This window comes from Lactuca saligna, chromosome 4, assembly GCF_052625555.1.
Source record: "Lactuca saligna cultivar CGN05327 chromosome 4, ASM5262555v1, whole genome shotgun sequence".
Lineage (NCBI taxonomy): Eukaryota > Viridiplantae > Streptophyta > Magnoliopsida > Asterales > Asteraceae > Lactuca > Lactuca saligna.
In genome coordinates this window covers 213,239,865-213,263,328 of record NC_136420.1, presented here as the reverse complement: position 1 = coordinate 213,263,328, position 23,464 = coordinate 213,239,865, and the positions used below count along the sequence as shown (strand labels likewise).

At 36.5% G+C, this 23,464-nt stretch overlaps 1 pseudogene; it reads right to left on the bottom strand.

Annotated features, from left to right (window-relative positions):
• Positions 1–7,930: 7,930 nt before the first annotated feature.
• LOC145040467 (mitochondrial import inner membrane translocase subunit TIM23-1 pseudogene) lies at positions 7,931–8,396 on the bottom strand (annotated as a pseudogene).
• Positions 8,397–23,464: the final 15,068 nt, after the last annotated feature.

Below are 23,464 nucleotides of genomic sequence, written 5' to 3'. Positions count from 1 at the left end.
AATTTGACAAACTTCATATTTTTTTTTTCTTTTTTTTTTCATCAACTTGAAAGAAATACATTTGCATCAAATATAGTAGAAAACAACCCATGTCTCTGATACCACTGTTGGGTTTTGGTATAATACAACATCCTATGGTGCACATACAACCCTAAATACCTTGGATCTATGTTTTCACTAATTATACATGCAAATGGGTTCCAAGGCATTAAACCTATAACTAGCATGCATTTGACAAAAACCATATAATATACTAGTTAGGGAAACATACCTTTTATGTGGCTTGAAGTCTTGATGTATTTAGCCTTAAGAGCTTAGCACCAATAGTATGAAATGCCTCAAATGGAATCACAACACACCTAGAACAAAGGTGGCTCTTGAGAGAGAATTCCATGCACCAAAACACCTCCATATTTCTCTAAGAAAAGAAGTGGTGATTTTGGCTATGGAGTAACCTATTTATATGTAGGATTCCAAGGGTCATGGGTATAACCCATAATCCATACCCATGGGTTTTATGATCCATGGTTCATGTGGCTCAACTCTTTATGTATCCATACATAAACTTGGTCCAACACGGATCATAAGCCCAACACATATAAATATAACTAATTTTCATAATTAGTCCCCATAGATTTAATTAGTCTCTTTTGATCAATAAATTAATTCCAAATTAATTCTTGATCGATACTAATTAAAACATATGATTTCATATTAATATATTATAACTTATAATATAATAATAAACCATAAATAACCTTCTCTCAAAAGTCCATCCTAACAAATTGTCCTGATGATATGCAACCCAAATGGACCATGCTACTCTCGGGTCAAGTACATACCAATAATAGTTATGGGCTTAGACATCTAATCCAACAACATTCAGAACAGTCGGGTCTGGGTAGAAGGTTACATTTAGAATAGTCGGGTCTTGGTAGAAGGATACATTCAGAACAGTTAGGTCTTGGTAGAAGGCTACATCCATAGCAGTTAGGTCTTGGTAGAAGGCTACATTCAGAACAGTTAGGTCTTGGTAGAAGACTCCCGTTTATAGTAGTAGGAATCATAGGGATTTCTAGGGTTTTTCAAACGTTTACATTTTTTCTACAAAACATTTTCATACTTACAATTCATATACATTTTTAATAGTTACAATTCATATACATACAAATTCTTACATACAAGTTAAGACACTAAAATACTTATGATCTCACCAGCTTCAAAGCCAATACTCGCTTTCAAAATTACTTGTATCCTCAGGTCATCAATAGACAGGTACCGATGCAAGGTTTACAGAAGATGGAGCTTGTTCAAGACTCATCTTTCATTTTGATTTATGCTTTAGTGTCTATTATAATTTTTCAGAACATACTTGTATAATAATTATATTATTAATGCAATGGATGATGTTGTTGCTTGTTTACTACTTTTCATTGTTGTGATACTGTACATGACGTCCTCCACCCAAGAACGTTTCCGCCGTTCTTGGTTTTGGGGTGTGACAACTATCGAGTTAATATATATTTAATGTTGTCTTCAAATGAATATGAAGAAAAGTGGGAAGTGGAAATCACAAACCTGGAGGCACAAAACCCTTTGGTATGAAAACCAGGAGAGAACTAGCAGTGAACAAGGTCAGGTTTGAAAGGGCTTCTATTCTCAAAACCAACCATCCCAAGGTTGCATTTGAGAAAATGAAAGTACTTACATCTGTATCCACTAGCCTCATATAGTCTTTACAGAACCTGTCTTGCATCTTGAATGCTCGTGTAATTACACAAATGAGAAAAAACATATAGATTTGGAAACAAATCCAACAGATCCAGGCCTGTAAAGTTTGCATTGAATAATGTTATCCATTGTTCCTGCAGTGTTACCAATTTTGAAAGCTCCAGCTTGTATACCACCAACAGTTGTTGGCCCAATAACAACCTGCAATATCATTACTATTAATATATAATATATAATATTTATATGTTGAAAGTGAAAATTTAGAATGTGGGTCCCATTCCACTTACCTTGTTATTTGCTCTTGCGTATATGATCAATTCCTTGGTGTCAGATTCAGGAACACCTTCAGCTATAATAGCCACAACTCTGATGGTGGGCTGTTTGAGGGCAAGATTGGATGAAGCAACAGCACTGTTGTAAAATAACGAACGAATGTTATGAAACAATTGTTTTGTTGTGAATTTTTGTATTTTTAATTGACATGATGTGGTGTTGTGTCACACCCCGAAAACCGAAGGAGGAAAACATTTCCGGGGTTGACTACCACGTTGAGTATCAAATCCAATGCACATAGTAAGTAAAGTAAAGCAACCATTACATTACATAATAAAAGTTTTACAGTTGTTCAAAAGTAAAGTTTGTACAGTTGTGATACATAGTATATATAGACAAAATGAAATAGATCTTCATGTGCTCCGTCTTTGAGCAAAAGGATCTTCGGGTACCTATTCTAACGTCGACCTAAGAACACAAGCGGTTTGAAAATCAGCATAAAGCTGGTGAGTTCATAAGCGGTTTTGTTTTATGAAAATGTATCGGTTTCCTTTCTGTTTCTGAAATGTTATGTTCACCAAGAAAATCCCGTATTTTCTTAAAGTTGGTTATTGTTTCACAAATGTAAAGTATAGTAAGTTTGTACACTGAAAATATGTTTATTCATGTGAAAATGTATAGTTGGTTATCTGACTGGTTGAACTGTTCTGTTTACTTATCATGTGTTACCAGGAAAGTCCCATACTTTCCTTATTGTATGTTACAAATTGTAAAAGATGTAATGTTATCCAGTTTGTTACTCTTTCTAGTTATGTAAGTGTTACCCAGGAAAGCCCCATGCTTTCCTGCATGTATGTATCTAATGTAAACGATGTTAAAGATGTAAAAGATGTAATCGTGATTAGGTTCCATGTTTTCCCCAGGAAAGTCCCGTACTTTCCTGAATGTTAATTACAGTAAGTGAAAGATGTAAAAGATGTGAGCGATGTATAAAGTAATTCATTATTACTGTAAGTAAATCTCTGTTATCCTAATTGTGAGTTCCATAACCATACAATAGACTGAAACCTGTGGCAATAAGTAGTCCACATGTGCCAATAAGTCGTCCACATACTTATGACTTTCGTCACCCTTGAACCATTTCGGTTCGGCTGTAGCTAGCAGCCAGGTGTGGGGTAGTCAGCCCCGTATAGATCTATACACTCAAGTCACGCTCTCTAAATACCAGAGATTCTGGTTATGGGTGTAGTCCTCCACTCGCGTAATCTGGGTGGAGTGTTCTCCGAGGATGTGTCTCCAATCATACTGGAATAACAAATTTACTAGTAATAATATGATAGTCCTCCACTCGTATATGTGTGGGGAGTGTTACCGAGGACAAAACAGTGTACAGGTGTTATATTCAAATGTTTAATGTTATGCTTTTAACTGATAAAATGTGGAAAAACATTTGTGAAATATATGTATAACATACTAGTTTAAAGACTTATTTCACAAATATATGTTACGTGATCTGTATGTTCGATCTGTTATCAATTGTAGTAATCAGTTATAAAAGCATAATGATATGAAACACACATTTGGAAACATGTTTTGACTACAAGTATTCCCTTGTACTTTGCTTGTGTTCCCCCCTGAAAACAGTGAAAAACAGTGAAAAAAGGTAGGGGTATGAACTCACCGGACTCGGAAACGTGTCGGTTTTGAATGCTATACGTCGGTTCGGGGTTTGATTACTCGTGATGACCCTATGTAAAATGATATAATGTCCATATATATATACAATTAGAGATATATTCACTAATTATATTGAACATTACACTCCAATGAGGTTAAACACCTCAAAACGAGCATTTGGAGTGACCCGGGTGACATCTTCGGACTTGTAATGGCACTAGGGACTTGGGACTTGAGTTTACTCCCCAAGAGTAAACATTTTAAAGAGTTTACAACTATGGAACACACACATACATGAGTTTACGGCCGTAAACTCATGTGGGTGTGGTTTTGATGGTTTAAGGGCTCAAATGGACATAGGGGTTGCTAGAATGGATTATCTAAATTGCATTGGAACACTTGGAATGAATTTAAATCATCAAAATGATTATTTTATGGGAGTTTACGGCCTAATATAGGATCCTGGCCGTAAACTCCTTAATCTTCATGAAAATGGTGTTAAATGTTGTTAAAACAAATCACATGTGATTACTAGGATTATTCCAAGACCTTACATGAGTTTTATGGGACATTTGAGGGGTGTTATGGAGTTTACGGCCCATGAGACCCTCCTCATGGCCGTAAACTCTTATGTAGGGTCATACAAAGTGTTTCAAGGTCTAAAACTTGCATAGAAGGGCTTCTAAAATTCATCTAAAGGCTTTAGGGGTGTTTAGTTTGCATTCTAACACCAAAAATCTTGGAGTTTACGGCCCAAGAACAAGCCTTGGCCGTAAACTATTATAAATCCCACAAATGATGTGTTTTAGGCCCTTAAAGTATTTTTGGTTGGTCCCTTGATTTATTCCAAGGCTTTTGGTGGTTTTGGATGGCTTTCTAACACCTTAGAATTGGATTTATGTCAAGTTTTGGGGAGTTTACGGCCCAAGCACTCACCTTGGCCGTAAACTCACATAAGTCCCCCAAATTTCATGTTTCAAGTGTCCAAATGCTTAAACCAAGGTCCTATAATTCATATCTAAGCCATAGAATTGATTTGGAAGGGTTTTAGGGCATGAAAAACCCCTTTTACATGAGTTTACGGCCTAAGCTTATGACTTGGCCGTAAACTACTTCAAATGGCTCAAAATCAAAGTTTCAAATGCTCTAAGTCCATATCTTGAAGTCCCATAGCCATATCTAAAGTCCAATTGAGTCTAGGAAGGAGTTTAAGGGCTTAAAACCCCATTTAATGGAGTTTACGGCCCAAGCTTGATCCTTGGCTGTAAACTCAAGTTCTTGGTCCCAAAACTCAATTAATTCATCAATTTGAAGGCTAAAGGTGTTGAATAACATGTTAGGGAGGTTACCTTAAAGATTTGAAGCCTTAAACTTGAGATTTGGATCTTAATTCTAGCTTGAGGAGAGAGGTTGTAAGAGTTTAGTGAGAAATTGGCCAAAGGCTTCAAATGAAGTCTTAAACACGTTTATATAGTGTTTAAGTTTTGGACACGGTGGAATTCTACCCGATATCGGTGTTAGACGAGGCTTTTGGTCGTACCCGATTGAGTTACCGTAACCCGACACGGTAATTTCTAGTAATATTCTGATCACTAAAGTTGGGTGTTAAAATGATTTCTAAATGTATTAAGACACCCATTAAGTCATTTTAAATGTGTACTAGATAATGACTTAATTAAACAGAAGATCGGAAATCGAAATTGGAAACGACGATTGGTTGCGCGAATTGTACTACGAAGGAGTTACAGTAAAATGATACGGAAATTTCGGGTTGTTAAATTATCCCCCCGTTAAAGGGAATTTCGTCCCGAAATTCAAGTTTGGAACATAAGACAAGATACAAATCATGGATAAGAAAAGAGTTGTGGATACTTCTGTTTCATTGAATCTTCCCGTTCCCAAGTGAATTCCGGTCCCCGCTTGGCATTCCAGCGAACCTTCAGTAACGGGATGCGAGTTTGTTTTGTACGTTTTACTTCTCGATCCATGATTTCGATCGGTTCCTCCACAAAGTTGAGGTTTTCATTGATCTCGATCTCTTCTAAGGGAATTGTTAGGGTTTCATCGGATAGGCACTTTTTGAGATTTGAAACATGGAAGACAGGATGAATGTTACTGAGTTCGTGAGGTAAATGAAGTTTACAGGCAACTGAACCGATCCTGGAGAGGATCTCAAAGGGTCCAATGTACCTCGGATTAAGTTTCCCACGCTTACCAAAGCGCACAGTGCCTTTCCAGGGCGAGACTTTTAACAGGACACGGTCTCCAACCTGGAATTCTAGTGGTTTCCGACGATTATCATCGTAACTCTTTTGACGATCACGTGAGGCTTTCAGTCGGTTACGGATTTGAATGATCTTTTCGGTGGTTTCGCGGATGATTTCAGGACCAGTGAGAGCACTGTCGGGGACTCGACTCCTGGCTAACTGTGTATCCTCCACCTCGGCCCAGCACAGAGGGGATCTGCACTTATGACCGTATATGGCTTCGAATGGAGCAGCCCTAATGCTGGTGTGGTAACTGTTGTTGTACGCGAACTCGATCAAGGATAGATGTGTATCCCACGACTTTCCAAAGTCAATGACACATGCCCGAAGCATGTCCTCCAGGGTTTGGATTGTTCTCTCACTCTGTCCATCGGTCTGAGGATGATATGCCGTGCTCATATCTACTTTGGTTCCAAGGGCTTTTTGAAGGGATTCCCAGAATCTGGAGGTAAACCTACTATCTCGATCAGAGATAATGGATACAGGTACACCGTGTAGACGTACTACCTCCTGGATGTAGATAATGACTTAATTAAACGGAAGATCGGAAATCGAAATTGGAAACGACGATTGGTTGCGCGAATTGTACTACGAAGGAGTTACCGTAAAATGATACGGAAATTTCAGGTTGTTACATGTTGATGTGTTGTAGTATGATTTAGTGGGTTTATGTTTATTGAAACAATTTTTATCAATATAGTAACCAAATTCTATTTTGTTCCAATTTTGAAACAGTAGGTGTAAATTACAAAAATGGTCCCTGGCTATAGGGAATTTTTGCAAAATTGGTCCTACTAATTTTTTTTTTTTGCAATTTTGGTCCTTATTTGAAGTGTAACATTTTGGTCCCTGTTCCAAGTACAATAAGTATATTATCCTTTTCAGAATTTTTTATAAATGTTTCTTGATGTCACTAACCAACAATCAAGTTTTTGAAAAAAACGTTTGTGGGGGAATAATCAATATCATTACTTCTTGTAACTTGAAAACTTTTAATAGATATTAAATTTGCAATTTTTAAGTCAAATTGATAGAAAGATTTAAGAATGATATAAAAGTAAAAACTTAAAAATTAAAACTGACCTTCTGTAGGACGCAAAATTAATAAATACATCTGCAGTAGGATGTGCAGCTCAAGCAACTTTAACTCTGCAAAAGCATAGAACAATTTAATAGAGAAGCTGAGGGTTAGATGATTAGATCCTAACTTTTTACAAATTTACGCTCATCTATTATCTATTCCATTTCTCAAATACTTCAATAACATCATTTTCCAGACACTACCTAATGGATAGTTGTTGTCTTGTTGATCATGGGAAGTCAACTTGAAAGTTATCATTTGAATTTATGAAAACAAGTAAAGATACAAAAAAGTGAATTCGTCAGAAGAAAGTAAATATGTTACCATTTGAATTTAGTTAATTTTTTATCTTACCCTTTTCAGAATTCGTCCAACTAGAGTAGAGTCAAAGAATACCATGGGGGCATGTGTAATTGAATCAGTAAATTTAGTAAAGAATGATTTGGAGGCATATTGTTCCTCTCTCAAACTCACCAACAACACGTGAGTTTAAACTTTGTGTTGTGTAGTCACAACAATCAAATAATGATAAATTTAAATCCTTACAGCCCCTGTATCTGCAATAATCAAACATCACAAATATTCATCAACCAAATATTCAATCTGTGTTCTCACCTGAACAAATATTCATCAACCAATAAAGCCACAAAAACTTGTGTTGATACAATTCCCATATCAAAGTCTACAATGATTTATTTGTGACTAAACCCTTCCAGTCACTTACAAAGTACACAACATAAAGGGTTTCAACTATCAAGTGCACAAAACAAAATCACGCATTTCATTCCTTGCCAAATTATGTCAATCATCTAAAATATTGTAAAAGACTATAGATGAATCACCTTTGGAGATCTCAAAAGACGAAAACTTGTAGTAAGATGAAATTGAATACAGATCGAGCTCAGATTGGTACGTATCTCTTCAAAATCTGCTTCCCCGTCACGCTAATCCCACCACTATTCCACCAATAGCTCCTGCAACAGCCGCCGACCTAGGGCCGGCCGCCGTTTTGTAAAGCGCTCTAGTCGCTAATCAAGCCACCACGCTCTAGTCTCTAATCCAACCACCACGCATTTCATTCCTGTTAACCCTAAGTTTCATGGTGACTCTAGCCTCAGAAGCCTTCATGCCCTCTACTAAACCTTTCTCGGCGCCAACTACTGCGCCGCTGAGGTAACCAATACCGGTGTAGTATGTCAGGTTTTCGCCCCGTGAACACCGTTGAGCGATGGATTCCTCTTGAAAGAGGTATTCGGGAGATGTGGGAGGTTTATATAGGGTTTGTGCGGGGACACTATAAGATATTGGTAAGGATTGTATAGTTGACGGTTGCCGTGGTGGTCGTCGCTTTCGTTTTGATTTGAAGATCACGGTTGGTAAGACATGTCGTGTTCTCTATCCTTCAAATTTTGATTTGAAGATCACGGTTGGACACTAATTTTAGGGCACGCACAAATGCGTGTTCTCTATCCTTCAAATTTTGCAAAACTGACATTATTTTTTAGGGCACGCACAAATGCGCGTCCTCTATCAACGAGTGTCATTGTTTGCGCGTCATTAAAGGGCTGTTTTCTAGTACTGTATTAAAGTGATATTGCTAAATAACATATGATACTAATAGGTCACACTAACAAAAACTTGATACAATTGATTATTTATTTGAAATTGATTTTAATAAATCTTCAAGAAAACTCTTATAATTAAATTGGAATGTATTTATTTCATGGAAATAATAATTTTCATTACTAAGTAACATTATATTATTTCATATGGTATGAATTAATAAGTCGTACACAAAGTTTTATTTTATAAACCTTGAGTATATAAAATTTAAACTAAATTTCCTATTTATCTATCATTTTTCAGAAATTGATAAAAAGGAAGAAAAGTATAGCTTTCCATTAGTTTATTCAAAAGTAATGAAGCACGGGAGACATGTTAATGACATGGGGACATATATGCTTAAAGTGTTAAGACGTAATGGTTAGTACTTTCACTTTATGCATATAAATCAGAGGCTTGCATTCATGAAATGTTGTTCATTCTCTTCCTTGTTGCAAAGTCCAAATCCTCTTTCTTCTCTCCTTTTCTTTCTATTTTTGGTTAGAATACTTGAAAAACACTTGCATCTTCATGCCCTCTTTAAGTTCATATTGGTTATTAACTTAAAGTTTAAGGGTTTAAGAGTTTATTGACTAACATTTACATCAAATTGAGTTATTGTTGGCGTCTCAAAGGTTCCACATTCTTCATCAACTTCTAAGCCTCCCAAAAGGACCCAAAGAACTACAAAGGTTGTTATTTCTTCATCCTTTCTATGGTTGATGTTTTAATTTATCTATAACTTGCAAGAAGATAATTGGTGGGAATAAATGTTTATGTTACATCAAAATTAAAGTCTTCCGTTGCCATATTTTTCTTGTTTTTGAAACTATTTTAGAACTAAAAGCCCAAAACTTTTACCATAGCCGGAAATACCTGAATGGAAATGGAACAGATCGCTATGGACTTCATAACCAAACTACCCAAAACACCTAGTGGATATGACACCATTTGGGTAATAGTTGACAGTCTTTCTAATTCTACGCATTTTCTACCAATAAAAGAGATGGATAAGACGGAGAAGTTAGCTAGAACTTACGTTAAGGAGATTGTTTGACTACACAACGTATCAATATCTATTATCTTAGACAGAGATAGCAGATGTACGTCGAGATTCTAGCAATCAATGTAGCGAGCATTGGGAAACGACTTGATATTAGCACAACCTACCATCCGCAGACCAAAAGACAAGCTGTAAGCACTATGAAAACACTCAAGGATATGCTCTGAGCTTGTATGATACACTTTGGGGAAACAATGGATGGTCAGATACCATTGGTTAAGTTCTCCTATAACAATAACTATTACACCAGTATAAAGGATGTACCGTTTGAAACACTTTATAGCAGAAAGTACCGATCCCCAGTAAGTAGGATAGAAGTTGGTGACACTCAGTTAGCAAGGAATCATGCAGGAAACAACTTGCTAACATCACCAAATATTGTACACGAGACTACCAAAAAAGTTCATATAGATCAGAGAACAATTAAAGACAACTCGTGATCATCAAAAGAAGTATGCTGACTATAGACATAAACCCCTTGAATTCCAAGTTGGGGATAGAGTTATGTTGAGAGTCTCTCCTCAGAAAAGAGTGATAAGATTCAGCAAGAGGGGTAAGATCAATCTAAGTAACATAGGACCATTCAATATCTTTGCTAGAGAAGGAATGGTAGCCTATTCACTCACGCTAGCCTAAGAACTCAGTAGCAAACACGACATGTATCACGTATCTAACCTCAAGAAATATCTCTCCAAGGATAGATTTGTTATACTTCTTGAGGAGATTCAGATTGACACATAACATAATTTTCTTGAAGAGAAGGTCAAGATTATGGATCACAAAGTCAATAGACTCAAGCAGAGCCGTATTACTAAAGTGAAAGTACAATGGTACTCTAAGCGAGCACCGGTGTACACATGGGGATACGAAGATTAGATGATTAGCATGTATCCTCACTTGTTCAAGATCATACCGACCGAGAGCTAAATTTCGGGACAAATTTCCTTTAATGGGGGAGGATGTGACAACCCGCATAATACGTCACAAACCGCTGTTAGAATCTAACGCTTTTAATAACATGTAATAGGGAAACAATGTAATCATTCGACACATAATGGAATATATTCGATGTTTTTCCTTAATTATGTAAACACCTAGGCTTAGAAATAAGTGCACAAAAAGTCATATCACCATAAGAGCAGGTTTATATTTCTAAAATGTATGCATTGTTAAGATTCCAGAAATATAATCTTCGTAGAAATCCAATTTAGTGTCAAAGAGATATGATTTTTATGGTAAATAAAATCTACCACATGAAAGAATTTACAACGTCAAAAACTATAAGGACAACAATCGACTTTTGGAAAAAGTCACCAAAAGGACAATCAGAGTAGTACTCAAAGTAGGATTTGTGAGACAAAGAACACCTAAAATGGAACTCGTATGAGAGAGTGATGATTTTTCTAATATCACAACTATTATAAAATATAGTAAAAAAAGTTAGAATTAGCCAAATTAAACAAAAGGAAAGTCGTATTGTACGTCGAAACCTACACGAATATATAAGAGTCATTGAAAATAGAGTTTGTATGCAAGAGATATGGAATTTCAAAGCTTGATTTTTCACCCACACATACACCCGCACGTGACGCATGACACCCACCTAACGATTGGATTTGTTAGGATACGGTTGACGTGACACGAGGAGAAGCCGACACGTGGTAGCTACATATGCCTCATGTGCACTTACATGGTGAGCACTTCAAAACCAACTATAAATAGCAAGACCAGGCAGTGCCATTTCTCATACGTTCACACATCTCTCCCTCTCTCTCGATTTATACGCCACTAGCCCCTTAGCACTCCCAAGTTCCTAGCTCTCGAATTCTACCCTGCGCTAACGGTTTCATAACAAGAGTGAGTTCATGGCCTCTCTTTTCTATTTTCAAAATCTTTTATGGGGAGGGAGGGGAGGAAGATACATTTTACAAAATCATAGTTTTCAAATTATTACTAACTATATAGCCTTAGTGATATAATTATGCCTTGTTCATTAGGATAATATTATACCTGGTAGATACCATGCCCAACTCTTATGCATGATATTATGCCTAGTTGATATATTGACTCACACTAATAGAAAACGTTATACCTATTGATGATGATGAAAAAATTCCAATAAAACACATGTACCTAGTTATTACATTGGCTAGTTACTAGTAAAGGCTGATACTTAGATGATACTCTAGCCAACCTTTACATAAGCATAGTACTGAGTAGTTACTCTACCTAAATACCCGACTATGTAAAATACTTTAACTTAGTTATGTACATACATATATATATATATATATATATATATATAAAATAAGTATCTCATATAATTACAATGTGAAGAGTAATATTTGTTAAATGAGTGATCTGATCATCAACATAGCTAAATAACCTTTAGCTAGAAGTCATAGACCTATACTTGTTAAACATTAAATGACCGGGAAAGATATTTATAGATCTATACGAAATTGACACCATCACTTGCAGTTGCTAGCTACAACCCAAAGGCAGTCGGAGCAGGCATACGTAACTATTCTTATAGCGACGTCAAATGGAGTGTCATCATTCTGGGCGGACGAAAACAACAATCATAAAGTTAGAGGCTTTAGCTATTAAGATGTCCTTTTGATTTAGATCTAAAAGTTTGAAGGATTAACATTTTGTATTAAGAGCTTAATAGAATTTATGGTGATTACGGGGGCTACGTTTAGCGTAGCTTTTTGTATGCCAAGTGTAGCGTGGGAATTTCTCATTTTCCTGCTTGGAGCTCTACGCTGAGCGTAGAGCAGTATGCTGAGTGGAGCATAGGAGAACTACGGGTTGACTGTTGACTTTTTGACCAATATGTCTTTTGGTCAATTGTGTTGGGAAGTAGTCTTGGAAGGGTAAAATGGTTTTTTCCCCACGGGAGGGTTTAACTATGAAGCAAGACTCTTTGGGAGTTAGTTATTACCTTAATTATTAATTAAAGTTTCATTATGTGTATGATTAGCATGACGAGTCTCGATATCACTAGTTTGTGTACGTGGACTATCTTGTCTTAAGTTGAGGTGAGTTTTCTCAGTATACTATGTGGAATGCTAGATTGTCTTTGTTATTCATGTATGTATGTTGAGTGGGGCCCGTTATGTATATTAGGTCGGGCCTGTTATTCTGTTTGGCGGGGTTCGTTATGTAATTTGGGCGGGGCATGTTATGTAGTTGGGGGTGGGGGCGTTGTATGTATGTGGTATGTGGTATCTTAGGTAACTTATTAAACTTTTTGCTTATAGATTTAAGTTTAAATGTTGCAGATCTTTTTGCCGGTACGGAGGAGCACGACGTGATTATATTATAGTACGGGAGGAGCACGACGTGATTACATCATAGTTGGTACATTTTCAAAATAGTTCTGCTTTATAATATTAATACTCTAATTTATGTTTTGAAACAATTGAATAGCTACTTTTATGGATGAATGACATGGTTTTCTTGGATTTTAAAAGAAAAAACTGGTTTGAAATTTAGGACGTCACAAATATATAAATCAGTCTAAAAATAAAATAATAAAAGTAAATTAGTTATTTGTGTTTTGAAAAGGTCCGAATAAAATATGATAGTCACATGAAATGACAAAACCACCGTGATCATTTTTACAATGTTGTTTTATTTTACTCCAACAACATATATAACTTTGCTCGAGCGGTATGCATTTCCTGACCAAAAGTTCCAATTAATATTGTCCGAGTTATACTAAGAATGTACTACATAACTGGATGGATGACAACGGATCCTACCATCAACACTCAAAAGAATTCCAACTCAATAAAGATCCACCACCCTACGAGAGGATCAGATTAAATCCATCTCAAATACCCCTTACATCTCTTCAAGGCATCTCCCAAATGGCAGAAGTAATGTGTGGTGAATATACCAATTCCTTTTGAATAATTACTCAATATGCTTATTAATCTATCCATAAATATTCTAATCACTAGACCTAACAATATTCTGATATCTTTCAAAATCTTGTCCGTTGTAAGTAGAAAGAGTACCGAAAGTTTAAAGCATCTTCTAATATCAAGTCGAGCTTTATGGGAAATATCCTTGAAAAGAATATAAATCTAACAACTGAGAACCTTTGTCCAGCTTCAATTATCGAGGCTCCATTGTTGGAATAAAAGACTGGACATAAAGAATTAGACTGGTGGGTGTACAAAGAAAAGAACATAAATCTAAAGACGTCCAATATATAGCTGGTAGATGCTGTTGTTCAGCATCACATGATTAATTAAATTTCAGCTTATTTTGGTTGTGATTGCACCTTTAGATAAAGACTTGCATAATTGTATATAAGGTCATACTGCGTGCACACAAATATTTGAAATGATCAATAATGCATGATGATAAGGCAATCTTATACATAAAAAAGATGTAAAATGTAATTTTTGCTTTTCTTAAAACATCCGACTCGCACACTTCTACTTCTACATCAACATATTTGATCAAATCAGATTTGAAAATTAACCATTGGCGAAGAGGCAAAATTTTGTTGTATGCTCTTTGGTACTTAAGGTGTGAAATATTTGATAAATGTGGTATTTTGCCTTTTATTTGTTTTTTTTAATTTATTATATTTTTTTTGGGCGTAATAGTTGTTTTTGTGTTATCGCTATGTTTTCTTTCTACTCACATAATATGTTTATTTGCTCTTTTTTAAACGGAAATCTTTGTCGTGTGTTCTTGAAAAAGCATCAAATGAAAAAGCACCTTATTCAAAGATGTTGACCAAGTTTCTATCATAAACGAATCACACCCAAGCTTTTGGGTGCGAAGGAAAAAAAAAAAAATTACAGTAATAGTGTTACGGAAAATCTATGTACCTCCCTCGAATTCTTTTGGTACCTTGTGACCTTGTGTAAGTATTTAGGATGTGTGTACCCTTATGAGTAATAGATCCATTTAGTAGCACCCTAGTTAATTGACAACAAATGCCAAATTATTAAGTGTATATATATATATATATATATATATATATATATATATATATATATATATATATATATATATATATATATATATATATATATATATATATATATATATATAGAGAGAGAGAGAGAGAGAGAGAGGAAGAGAGAAAACTCAAAATTTTCCGAGAACTTGAGAACCAAAGTTGGAACGTTAGATACAGGGCCGGTCCAAATGTATAAACACATCCAATTAACAATAAGAAGCAGATCAAATTGCTTAACTTTTGAGCTAGTTTGAGTTTGAACCAACTTTAGGTCCTAAAAATCATATTGCCAATATATATATATATATATATATATATATATATATATATATATATATATATATATATATATATATATATATATATATATATATATATACACACACACTATATAGCCCATAAATTTTGGGCCCTCAGGAGTCGTGGGCCCTGGGCGGTCGTCCGGGATGCCCACCGTCTGGACCGACCCTGGTTAGATAGAAAATTTTAATGGCCTATAACAAAAGTGACATGATTGTATTGAGAAAGTCAGGGAGATGTAGAATCTTGGTAAATAATTTTATGGGATCAAATTTTGCATTTATAAATAAACTCTATTTTAAATTACAATAAATAAAATGTTTTAAAATGGCCGTGTAAATGGAGATTTCGTAGTTGGTATTAGAGCATTGGTGTAAGCAAACCAGGAATTTATATTATTTGTAGACGTAAACATAGAATGTTAAACGATGGTCATGAGATGAATGTCTAGTTATAATTTAGGTAATACATGTGACATCCCCAAAATCACGGCCAGAAAAAACCGATTTTGTTTATGCTTTATGAAAATCAGAGTACTTCATTTTATAAAAAGGTTGCGGAATTTGTTCCCAGAAAAACACGATAAATACGTTATTAAAACATTTTCGAAGAAACGTATTTTTATTCATCTTAAAACGTTTGGGATGTCATCGTTAATACAGAAACATAAGCATAAACAGAACTTACAATTATTTACACTAGTGATCTACATCTCTTTAAATCTGTCAGTGTAATATCACTTCATATCGCCACCTGTGATGTAAATAAACTGAGTGGGTCAGGTTGGGAAACCTGGTGAGTACATAGGGTTTTCAACCCACAATAATATAATTGTTATGTTCAATCAGCAAACAATTAACCCAATTACCCATCCCCGTTATCTTCTTTACTCCTAAGAGTCATCTATCCTGCATTCGTTTATTCCAGAGTCCCTTACTTCCAGGGTTATAGGACTGACACTAAATCCATAGCTGCCGATGTTCGTTCATAAAGCACTAATTCCATAGCTGCTATAGTCTATTCATCGGGTACTAAATCCATAGCTAACAGTCTTTATCTAATAGGTACTAAGTCCATAGCTACCAATGTTCAACAGGTACTAAGTCCATAGCTACCAATTCCTACAGGTACTAAATCTTTAGCTACCAGCGTCTAACTAATAGGTACTAAGTCCATAGCTACCAATTCCCAACAGGTACTAAATCCATAGCTACCAACGTCTAATAGGTACTAAGTCCATAGCTACCGGTGTTTGTCCCATAGGCACTAAGTCTATAGCTGCCAATGTATACTCACGTCATCTTCTATCTCTCATCATTCATCTACCCATCATCATACCCAACATATTCGTATATCTAAAATACGTATACAGTATAAATCCTTTAAAACATGTATAAAACGTTCATCCAGCATAGACAGCAAGTATTCAGATAATATGCACACATAGCACGTAGTTTATATAAAATACTTCATATCTATGTGTAAGATGAAAGGGACTATGCACTCACAACACGTAAATTATATAATAAATACTTCATATCTATGTGTAAGATGAAAGGGACCATGCACTCACTTGAAAGGTGGTGACTCAACACTCGGACAGCGCTTCGATACTCTCAAAGCAAATTCCTTCGATAAAACCTAGTATCAATACCACTAGGGTTTAGTCTAACGATAACCGCAACAAACTAATAGTCTGACTATTATTATTATTATACAAGCGTTAAATAACACTCAATATAACTCATAATAATAGTCCAAATACTCATTATAAGTTCCTAATAATGTTACTATATTAAAACATAAGCTATACTAAAGATAGCGTAGGCATAGCTCACTTACAGCGGGTTTTCTCGAAAACCGGGCTTCGCTGGATCAGCGTTTCCGAGCCGAAAGACCCTTTTTCTCGGGACTCCGGGAGCCTCGGGGCTTCCTTCGGGTGCTAGGGGTTTACCTAGGCTTTTAGGGGGGTTAGGGGCTAGAGAGATTGTCTAGAGAGAGAAAGAATAGTTTAGGAAGGTGTGAAGAATGAGGGAACCCGACACCTCTATTTATAGGGGTGCTGACTGGTCTACTCGCCGAGTAGGGGGGACCTACTCGCCGAGTTGGTCCATGTAGTGGCCTTCTGGTGGTGCCACGTGTCCAATTCTGGTGGTGCCACGTCACCCCCCATCGCGTATCAGCCTTCAAACTTAGAAAAATCATAACTTTCGCATACGAGCTCCGTTTTCGACGTTCTTTATATCCACGCATAGGTAAAATCAAGATCTACAACTTTCGTTTAGACTCCGTCAGGTAATTCTTGACTGATCTCAAATTTAACAGTAGGAGGCGTTTAGACTGTTAAATGACCGCGAAGAGTTCATAACTCCTTCATCCGGACTCCATTTTCGTCTGTCTTTTTACCGTTGAGTTCCTATTAATGAGACCTTCAACTCTCATTTAGGTCGCGTAAGCCAAAAACCGCTCGAACTAAAATTCGAGTTTCGGGCCGTGCACTGCTAAGCCGAATCTTAGAAAAATCATAACTTCTTCATACGAAGTCAGATTTGGGCATTCTTTTTATTGATGTTCTTAGTTTAACATATTCTATGACTTTTGTTTAGATTGCTAAGGCTAAAAAGTATTCTATCGTAAATTCACTATTTACGCTTCCCGGTGCCGTGCCGGTTCCGTCGCGAAACTTCGACGGGCCATAACTTCTTCGTTATAACTCGGATTTCGGCGTTCTTTATATGTACGGAAACCTCGTGATATATTCTACAACCTGGTTAAGATTATTTATTCTAAATAATCTTTTGTCGAAAAGTCATTTTTGACCCCTATTGCCTCTAAATTGACTAGCCCGGATCTGCGGGCGTTACAATTATCTCCCCCTTAGGATGATTACGTCCCGGAATCATCAATGAAACATGGCTCACATGATGACTCCATTTGTTATCTATTCATCCTAAGTTATAACTTCGATGTTTCTTCGAACGTGTATCTAACTCTTAGACTCCTTGACTACAGGCGGTGCTCGATCTTGCATACGCTCTCTATCTCACGTTAGACTCCAAATTATGACCTTCAAGTCACAATCTCGATCCTCACTGGATACGAACTTAAGATAAGTTCTTTTATTAATACAATGGACCGATGTGTCATATTCTAATGACCTCTCATCGTATGTTGCAATGCTCAGACTCAGGTCTCCTAGAGTCAAATTTCAGAACAGTCTATACCTTCCTTCATGTTCTAGTCACATCTAAAAAGGTAGCATCTCTAGCAACCATCTTCTTTTAACAATGAGCGCGATACTTCTATTGATCGCTTTGATTTCAATTGTTTGGTTTAAGTCGGACGCTACATCAAATTTGGTTCTCTGAACCACGTAACATGCTCATCGTAGTCGGACTCAATTCGATATGACCACTTGGGTCGGAATATCAACAATCGTCTTAGTCATTACCGAAACAATGATAACAACACACTTGAATAAATCGAAATCAATTACTAGTTTCTTGGTAACCTTGTGACTTTCCCTGATCCAAGCGTGAGTCCTGTGCTTCCGGTAGTATATGCATCTACAACCTTTCACACCTACTCATACTCGTCCCAAGTATTGTCTCGCAGTTTTCCCAAGTTATTATCACAAAACAATTTTTAACACATAAAAATGTGTCCAAACAATCACAAAATTTTCCCTAGACTCTACTAGGACTTCTTCTATGCGTATCTTCAATCATCAATTCTGCTTCAGCTCGGTGGAAATACCATACGATGGGTCATGTTCATGAATTACGCCAATCATTCCATCATCCTGCCAATCGAAGGTGTACTTCGGACATACTGTACTCCTCTAAACGTACAACATGACATTTTCTAAAGGCAAGATACCACTCTTATGATATCTTCCGATGGGTGTCATTCACTATCGTAAGTCTTTTCATTTCCTCCACTTACTCAATTCTCTATGAGTCCTTATCATGACATTCTATTTTCCAAAGCAAGCGTTTGGTGTATCGAGACGAGAGTATAGATAGAGGAAGAATTAGACGCGTATTCCTCCTTATTAGTCTAAAAAGTTACATGCCAGTTCTAATATCGTAATTAAACGTTTAGAAACCTGAGCACATAAAATTTCCAGATCCGGTCGGCAACAGACCATAGATCCGATCATATAATGCATATCACAAATCATTTAGCACATAAAAGCAATTTAGGCATCATTCCTAAAATAAGCTAGTGCTCACACCTCACAATCATCGCTTAGCATTCTAAGTTTAAGTCTAGAAATAAATCCATATTCCTAGTTCGCTTAAACTAATGCTCTGATACCAACTGTGACATCCCCAAAATCACGGCCAGAAAAGACCGATTTTGTTTATGCTTTATGAAAATCAGAGTACTTCATTTTATAAAAAGGTTGCGGAATTTGTTCCCAGAAAAACACGATAAATACGTTATTAAAACATTTTCGAAGAAACGTATTTTTATTCATCGTAAAACGTTTGGGATGTCATCGTTAATACAGAAACATAAGCATAAATAGAACTTACAATTATTTACACTAGTGATCTACATCTCTTTAAATCTCTCAGTGTAATGTCACTTCATATCGCCACCTGTGATGTAAATAAACTGAGTGGGTCAGGTTGGGAAACCTGGTGAGTACATAGGGTTTTCAACGCACAATAATATAATTGTTATGTTTAATCAGCAAACAAATAACCCAATTACCCATCCCCGTTATCTTCTTTACTCCTAAGAGTCATCTATCCTGCATTCGTTTATTCCAGAGTCCCTTACTTCCAGGGTTATAGGACTGGCACTAAATCCATAGCTGCCGATGTTCGTTCATAAAGCACTAATTCCATAGCTGCTATAGTCTATTCATCGGGTACTAAATCCATAGCTACCAGTCTTTATCTAATAGGTACTAAGTCCATAGCTACCAATGTTCAACAGGTACTAAGTCCATAGCTACCAATTCCTACAGGTACTAAATCCTTAGCTACCAGCGTCTAACTAATAGGTACTAAGTCCATAGCTACCAATTCCCAATAGGTTACTAAATCCATAGCTACCAATGTCTAATAGGTACTAAGTCCATAGCTACCGGTGTTTGTCCCATAGGCACTAAGTCTATAGCTGCCAATGTATAATCACGTCATCTTCTATCTCTCATCATTCATCTACCCATCATCATACCCAACATATTCGTATATATAAAATACATATACAGTTTAAATCCTTTAAAACATGTATAAAACGTTCATCCAGCATAGACAGCAAGTATTCAGATAATATGCACACATAGCACGTAGTTTATATAAAATACTTCATATCTATGTGTAAGATGAAAGGGACTATGCACTCACAACATGTAAATTATATAATAAATACTTCATATCTATGTGTAAGATGAAAGGGACCATGCACTCACTTGAAAGGTGGTGACTCAACACTCGGACAGCGCTTCGATACTCTTAAAGCAAATTCCTTCGATAAAACCTAGTATCAATACCACTAGGGTTTAGTCTAACGATAACCGCGACAAACTAATAGTCTGGCTATTATTATTATTATACAAGCATTAAATAACACTCAATATAACTCATAATAATAGCCCAAATACTCATTTTAAGTTCCTAATAATGTTACTATATTAAAACATAAGCTATACTAAAGATAGCGTAGGCATAGCTCACTTACAGCGGGTTTTCTCGAAAACCGGGCTTCGCTGGAGCAGCGTTTCCGAGCCAAGAACCTTTTTCTCGGGACTCCGGGAGCCTCGGGGCTTCCTTCGGGTGCTAGGGGTTTACCTAGGCTTTTAGGGGGGTTAGGGGGCTAGAGAGAGAGTCTAGAGAGAGAAAGAATAGTTTAGGAAGGTGTGAAGAATGAGGGAACCCGGCACCTCTATTTATAGGGGTGCTGACTGGTCTACTCGCCGAGTAGGGGGGACCTACTCGCCGAGTTGGTCCATGTGGTGGCCTTCTGGTGGTGCCACGTGTCCAATTCTGGTGGTGCCACGTCACCCCCTATCGCGTATCAGCCTTCAAACTTAGAAAAATCATAACTTTCGCATACGAGCTCCGTTTTTGACGTTCTTTATATCCACGCGTAGGCAAAATCAATATCTACAACTTTCGTTTAGACTCCGTCAGCTAATTCTTGACCGATCTCAAATTTAACTGTAAGAGGTGTTTAGACTGTTAAATGACCGCGAAGAGTTCATAACTCCTTCATCCGGACTCCGTTTTCATCTGTCTTTTAACCGTTGAGTTCCTATTAATGAGACCTTCAACTCTCATTTAGGTTGCGTAAGCCCAAAACCGCTCGAACTAAAATTCGAATTTCGGGCCGTGCACTGCTAAGCCGAATCTTAGAAAAATCATAACTTCTTCATACGAAGTCAGATTTGGGCGTTCTTTTTATTGATGTTCTTAGTTTAACATATTCTATGACTTTTGTTTAGATTGATAAGGCTAAAAAGTCTTTTATCGTAAATTCACTATTTACGCTTCCCGGTGCCGTGCCGGTTCCGTCGCGAAACTTCGACGGGCCATAACTTCTTCGTTATAACTCGGATTTCGGCGTTCTTTATATGTACGGGAACCTCGTGACATATTCTACAACTTGGTTAAGATTATTTATTCTAAATTCACTATTTACGCTTCACGGTGTCGTGCTGGTTTCGTCGCAAAACTTCGACGGGCCATAACTTCTTCGTTATAACTCGGATTTTGGCATTCTTTATATGTACGGAAACCTCGTGACATATTCTACAACTTGGTTAAGATTATTTATTCTAAATAATCTTTTGTCGAGAAGTCATTTTTGACCCCTATTGCCTCTAAATTGACTAGCCCGGATCTGCGGGCGTTACAATACACCTGAGTTAACAAAAACACTAGTTCACTTTAGGGCAACATGTCCAACTTGATTTTATGTGCTAAATGGTTTGTATTATAAAATGGTTTAGGTGCCTATTTAAATTGGTGCTTTTATGTTTAGGGCCTTTTGTTGAGCCAGAATTATGAAATTTTATTTGTTCTGCTTTGTAAATGTTTAATTACAGTATTAGAACTAACATATAACTTTTAGGAGTAATAATGAGCATCATACATCTAAACTTTCCCTAACTATAACTAAAAGCCTACTTTAGTGTATAGAATGTCATGGTAAGTAGACCTTACCATTGGATACACGGCACAATTAATACGACACGAACACAATACAAGTTTTCCGTGTATGTGTTCTAGAAATTCATGTTTCGTGTTTATTCGTGTCTGGCACGTATTTTAAATTTGTGTTTCGTGTCTTACACGTATCAAACACGAATTTACCTGTTTGGACACGTATTAAACACGATACAAATTCGTGCTGACATGTGACACAAACAAACACGTATACACACACACACACACACACACACACACATATATATATATATATATAAACACACACACACACTTTAGGGTTAAATTTTATATTTATAATATATTTGGGGCCAATTTTATAAGAGTCAATAGTTCGTTTATAGCCCTATCTAAATTTTTTTTATTAAAAACATATATATTCGTGTTTTTTCGTGTTTTCATGTAACACAACTAAAAAACGTGTCTAGTTGTGTCGTGTCACGTATCACAAAATTTTTTTACATGTTGTGTTCGTGTTTGATACCCCAAGTCGTTTTATAATTCGTGTCGTGTTCGTGTTTAACAAATTCGTGTCGTGTAAATTCGTGTATGACATGAATACACGAGACGCAGACAAGGATTGTCAGGTCTAATGGTAAGGTCACAGAGCAAATTAGGTAATAGTAATGGAAACGATAGCCTGGGCCCGAGTAAGTAATGGGTCACGCACCGTTCATCACCTGCATGCAGACCTGTCAAAATTTCGAAGATTAGGGCTCTATTAGCCGAACAGAGGGAAGATATTATGCAACTCATTCGAAAAATGGAAGAGATCCTACTACACTAGTTGTGTGGTATGAGCTTAATGAAGAGAAATCTGAGGAAGAAAATTACAATAGGACGGTGAGTTGTGTGGAACCCCAAGGGGTTACAAGAGACCAACCCGGTGAAGTGAATTATGGACATGGATGAAAGTACAAGCATTACATGACATCCAAGTCACCAAGTCTTTCTGGAACCCCAACACCTATAGAAGTCATGGATCGTATCTCCGAGATGGAGATGGCATTTGCTAGTTATGACTAAAGCGACCGTTAGAAGACTATTTTAGTGGTAAGACAATTGAAGACCTATGTGTTGAACTGGTGGAATGTATTGGCACATTCTATGCCAAAAGGAGAACCACATAAGATGTCGTGGGAATAATTCCTTGTGCACCTGAAAAGAGTGTACCACTCTAAGGAAGACCTACTGGTAAATAACAACGAATTCTAGACCTTGAAAAAGGGCAAGATAAGTATCAGTGAGTCTATTGCCATATTCACTAAGAAGATGAAGCTAGTACCCCAATTGGTA